A 6,101-nucleotide genomic window follows, 5' to 3' on the forward strand; every position below is an offset into this window, starting at 1 on the left:
CGCCAATAGACTCAGAACATCTATTTTCATTGTCTTTGTTTTTCCTTCCTTCTTTAATCTCAGATCTTCCATCTAGAATCTCTTTCCTCCTGTCTGAAATACTCCTGTGAAAATGTTCTTTAATGAGGGCCTGCTTGTAGCAAACCAGAGTTTTGTTTATCTGTAATGTTTTCATTTCTCTTGTTCTTAAAGAATATTTTCTTTGAGCCTAGAATTCTCAGACAACAGTTACTTTCTTCCTTTAATTAAAATATAGCTGATTTATAATGTTCTACATGATTGAAAATGTGCCAAATTCTATACAGCACAGTGACTCACTCATATATATATCTATATTCCTTTTCTTATGTTATCGTCCATCATGTTTTATCCCAAGGGATTGGATATAGTTCCCTGTGTCATGCAGCAGGACCTCACTGCTCATCCATTCTAAATGTAGTAGTTTGCATCTACTAACCTCAAACTCCTAGTCCATTTCACTCCCTCTGCCTCCCCCTTGTCAGCCATAGGTCTGTTCTCCATGTCTGTGAATCTGTTTCTGTTTTGCAGATAGGTTCATTTGTGCCATATTTTAGATTCCACATGTAAGTGATAACATATGGTATCTGTCCTTCTTGTTATGACTTACTTCACTTAGTATGAGAATCTCTAGTTGCATTCATGTTGCTGCAAAAGGCATTATTTCATTATTTTTCATGGCTGAGTAGTATTCCATTGTATAAATGTGCCACATCTTCTGAGTCCATTCATCTGTTGATTTGACATTTAGGCTGTTTCCATTTCTTGGCTGTTGTGAATAGTGCTGGTTTGAAACACATGGTGCATGTATCTTTTTGAGTTGTGGTTTTGCCAATGATGGTTACTTTCTTTTAGCATGTGGAAGGCATCCTACCTTGTAATCATTGAAAGGGAACTCATCTTTTCTCTTTGGCTGCCTTTAAGAATATGTGAGCCTCTATTTTTCATGTGTCTTAAGCACTCTTTTCTGAGTCTTTGTCTTTCTAGGCTGCATTTGTTTAATTTATTTTGACCTAACTTCTAGTTCACTGCTCCTTTCTCAGGCAGTATCTATATACTACTAAGTCTGTCCACAATTTAGAGTTTCAGTTATTTAGTTTTTATTCTAAAAATTCTCTTCTGTCCAATTTTTTTTTTTTCCAAATCTTCGTGGTTATTTCTCACTCTCTCTCTTTTTTTGGTTTGTTTTTCTGGTTCCATGTTCATATTTGCCAGCTCATCTTTAATTTCTTTAATTACATGATAGTCATTATTATAAGTCAGAACTCTGAACATTCCATTACCTGAGGACATCCCTGGCCAGTGAACTCCTTCCTTTCTTGACAGCTCATCAATGCTTTTAGAAGTATTGTTTTTTATCTTTCATACAAGATTTTCAGTGGAAGGGTCAGTCTAAGCACTTAGCCTGCCATAATGTGGGAAACAGAAGTCCAGCATGTTGATTTAATATTGACAAAATAATGTGAGGGCAAAGAAACCCAATGGAGGTTGGCTTTTGGGCCCTAGATGCCTGCCCTCTACTGAATGGATTTTGTGAATAGTTCATGTGGTGTCTCAGGGAGGACAGTTGTTCTTCTTGACAGCCTCCCCCAGAGGACATGACGCCAGCGATAGCGTGACCAAACCAGAAGAGGAGAGCGTTAGGAGACCTCCTCTGAGAAGGAGTCATTTGATCTCTGGGGGTGTCCAAGATGGATGCAGAGGGGACCACTGAATCCAGCTGGCCTCCACCTCTCCTTTTCCACGTTTGCCACATCCAGCACCTCCATCCTCTTGACTCCACTTCTAGAGAGTTTTGGCATCCCTTCACCTGTACCTACTCACCTGCCCCGACCCTAGTCAGGACATGCCACCTCTTGCCTGGAGTGCAATATTCCACTAGCTGGCCTCTGTGTATCCATGCCTCCCCTCCCCCTCCCTCCTAAATTCCTTCCCTACAAGGAGCCCAAGTCACCTTTTAAAATGCAAATCAGATCCTGTCTCCTAAAGCCATTAAAGCTTGGCTTCACTGCTCTCCCCAGGTTCCTAGCCTGGCCCTTTGCAGTCTCATCTCTGGCTGCTCTCTACCAGGTTTTGTTTTGTTTTTTTTTTGTCTTTTTTGCCTTTTCTAGGGCCGCTCCCGTGGCATATGGAGTTTCCCAGGCTAGGGGTCTAATCGGAGCTGCAGCTGTCAGCCTACGCCAGAGCCACAGCAACGCAGGATCCAAGCCGCGTCTGCGGCCTACACCACAGCTCACGGCAATGCTGGATCCTTAACCCACTGAGCAAGGGCAGGGATCGAACCCGCAACCTCATGGTTCCTAGTCAGATTCGTTAACCACTGCGTCATGACGGGAACTCACTCTCTACCAGGTTTAAACCATTCTGCCCACCTTGGTTTCCTTCCAGTTCTGAGCAAATGACAGCTCCTTCTCTCTGGGGATGTTGGCACCTGCTGTTCCTTCTCCTGGAGCATCCCCTTTCCTGGTTCACTCCTACTCATCCTATAGGACCCAAAGTAAAAGTACTCTCCTTTCCTGCATCTTCTGTCTGTGTTAGCCTTGCTGCTCTAAGTTCCCTCCAGCAAGCATTCTACATGCCTTCATGTCTTAAGCAGAACATGGACCTGGGTTGGGATCCCATCCCTATTTGGTGGTTTCTGTTCATTGTGTGAGTTCCCCACTACCTGGTGAGGGTCACGTTAACTGGCATCTGCTGGTCACCGTGTTCCCAACACAAAGCCCACATTTAGAGAATGAGCCTACGAAAGAACCTGGCTTCTGCCTCCACCCTCTGCTGCAGCTCTGCAGCCTGTGACTTCCTCATCGTCCATTCTGGTCTTACGTGAAGTTAACTACCATTGCTAAATTCAGTTTCTTTTCCATTGTAATACCTGGCACCTCTACATTTGGAACTGTTGTCAACCCTCTATTTCCTTAAACATTCTCCAACTTTCCTCATCCTCTGGTTTGAGATAACATTCTTTCCTTTGTTTCCTTCTGTCTCTCTAAGTTCTGCTTTGAGCCTCCTTTGCTGTTTTTTGTTGTTGTTGTTGTTGTTTCCTTTTTTAGCTGCCCCCATGGCATATGGCAGTTCCTATGCCAGGCATCAAATCTGAGCTGGAGCTGTGACCTACACCAAAGCTGCAGCAATGCCAGACCCTTCACCTAGCACTCGGGGCCTGGACTGGGTGTGGGATCGAACTGGTGCCTCCACAGAGACAAGCCAGATCATTAACCCACTGCACTACAGTGGGAACTCCACTTCCTTTGCTGTCTTGCTTGGGGTGTGCGTTCAATGCCAGCATCCTGCATGATTTTAGCTCTCAGTCTCACCCCTCCTAGTCTGTGGCCACCCTACCCTTTACCTGTGGCTCCAACTATCACATTAAACTGGTGAAGTGCCAGCCTGTGTGTCTAGCAGCCCTGACCTCACTGTACAACCCCCGTCCCTTCTCTCCCACCGCACTCTGAAGCACCTTGCCCTTGACCTCCCACAGACACCCTGACCTTCCTGCTTCCCATTGTGCCTCCTCCCACATTTCCAGTCTGTCTGAAGAGTTCACCACTGACCTAACCTCTGAACCTGGAAGCCATGGAGGCATCCTGAGACCTCTGCGGGCTCCAGATCCCACGCCCAACTTGTCATCATACTCTGCCTCTTGATTCTGCCCCTGGTTCTCCCCTGTCCGCACCACCAGCCCCTGACGGCCGCCTCTGCTGTGTGTCTGAACCATCACAGACCTGGGCCCCCTCCTTCTGGCCTCGTCCCCCTCCCGTCCATCCCGAGCACTGAAGCCAGAGATCTCATCCCAAAGAGCAAAGCTTAATCCTGCCACTTTCCTGATATCAGAACAAAGCTTGATCATGCATCTCCCTTAAGAGCCAGGAAAACATTGCCAGAGGCACTCCCAGAAGCCCCTCTCCTTTCCCAGGACCAGAGGTGGGTCTGGAGCCCAGCCCTCCCCAGCCTCTGGCAAGGGCCTATGCTTGCTTTGACTGGATATGGTCCCGAGCTGAGGCTGAGGTCACCAACCCGGAGTGGTGAACAAAGTTGGAATCTTGTTGGAAAGGAAAAAGGGAAAAATGGACATTGCTTAGGCAGGTAACAGAGGGGTTCCTTCAAAACCTGACCCAGACTCCAGCTGGCAGTTTATTTCAAAAGTCCCAGAGGGTCATCATACTAAGTGAAGTAAACCAGACAGAGAAAGACAAATACCATATGATTTCACTTACATATGGAATCTAAAAAAAAAAAAAAAAAGCAAACGAATTTATATACAAAACTGAAATAGACCCACAGCTGTAGAGAACAGACTTGTGGTTACTGATGGGGAAAGGGTGGGGGAGGGATTAATTAGGAGTTTGGAATTAATATAGACAAATATAATTAATATTTACTGTGTGTAAACTAGATAACCAACAAGGCCCTACTGTGTAGCATGAGGAACTCTAGTCACTATTTTGTAATAACCTAGAAGGGAAAAGAATCTGAAAAAAAATAGATACAGGTGTATGTATAACTGCATCACTTTGCACCTGAAACTAACAGAACCTTGTAAATCAACTATACTTCATTTAAAAAAAGAAAGAAAAAAAAAAAAAAAAAAAGAAAGAAAGAAGGGGAAAAAAAGAAGTCCCAGGAGAAAAACGTAGTGGCTTTCAGGGTGTCCTCTCCCTTCAGGTCTCTAGTGAGTTACTTGAAGCCAAAGTGAGACCTTCCTTCTGTCTGTTCCACCTCAGGTCCTGCTCTGCACCCAGCTACCCTTCAGGACACTGGCCCGGAGCCATGGTCACGACACCGGGCTGCTTGTCAAGGGTGGGGCAGCGGTGACTTGCCACCCTTCCTCCAAGCCCAGCAGGGCCTCCACCTGGCACTCTGCACAGCCACAACTCTTCTGCAGAGAGAGCTGCACAAGGTGCCCTCGGCGGCCAAACCAGGGACAGGGCCCCAGAAGGGCCCCAGCAGAGTGCAGCCAAGGTGAGCTGCCTCCCCCACCCGACCCCAGGCGTGTGGCTGGACGCGAGGCTTCTTATGGTGAGAATCGCAGCTTCTCTCAGAGGCGCGTGTGCTGGGAGCAGACACCTGCAGGAGGGCTGGGCTAGATGAACGCAGTGATGACAGAGGAAACTCTGATCCTCCATAGCCCCTCTTCAAAGTTCCATTGGCCAACAGTAGGCCACCTTCTGAGGTCCTGGTGGGTAGGACCTCACCACGCCTCTGTGGAAGGCATAATTCAACCCAGGACACTAAGCGAGCTGATTCCAGTGACAAGATGAGGACATGCACAGGACTGAATACTTACTGGGAATACTTACTGTGTCCCGGGGTGCAGGCGGGAGGGTCAGGGAGAAGAATCAGTGGGGCCGTGTCCTCTGGTCTCTGGCATCCTCCAGGGAAGTTGGTGGAGCTGGGCCCACTGGACAGGCCATGGCACTGTGCCAGGTGGAGGAACTTCCTGTGCCCATCGCTCTGCCTTTTTTATAGGACGAGAGGGGAATGCGAGTTCTCACTATTCTGCAACGTGTTAAGATTCCAACTTTAGCAGTTTGGGTCACTGTGGAGGCAGGGGTTCAATCCCTGGGCTGGTACAGGGGGTTAAAGGATCTGGCGTTGTTGCTGCTGCAGCTTAGGGACTTGAACTTCCATGGGTCATGGGTGTGGCCATAAAAAAAATATAAGAAAGCGGGGAGAGGGCTTGATGGGGGGAATAGTCCAACTGGGTTCCCCTCTTAACTTGGGAGGGAAGTGGAGGAAGCCCAGATCCTCCTTGGAGGGCTGCACCCCTTCTCCTAGGAGCAGTGAGATGGGCCCAACCAGCTCACTGCCAGACCACCCAGAGGGTCTTCCAGGTGCCAGATATTGAACAACCTGTGGGTCTCCAAACCCGGTACAATGTGGAGCCCACACTGCTGACTTTCTATCTCCCCCATTTGGGACCTTTAGTGCGGAGGTTGTAATACAGAGGCTGACAGGCCATGTGTACCTGTGGAAGTGTGTTGTTCACAGAGGCTGGCATTCACAATATTTTCACATTATTTTTGGAATAAGGACTATATTCACGTAGTTCAATAATCAAATCACTGCAGAAAGTTATCTAGTGA

The sequence above is a fragment of the Sus scrofa genome, chromosome 5, assembly GCF_000003025.6.
Source record: "Sus scrofa isolate TJ Tabasco breed Duroc chromosome 5, Sscrofa11.1, whole genome shotgun sequence".
In the NCBI taxonomy this organism is placed as follows: Eukaryota; Metazoa; Chordata; class Mammalia; order Artiodactyla; family Suidae; genus Sus; species Sus scrofa.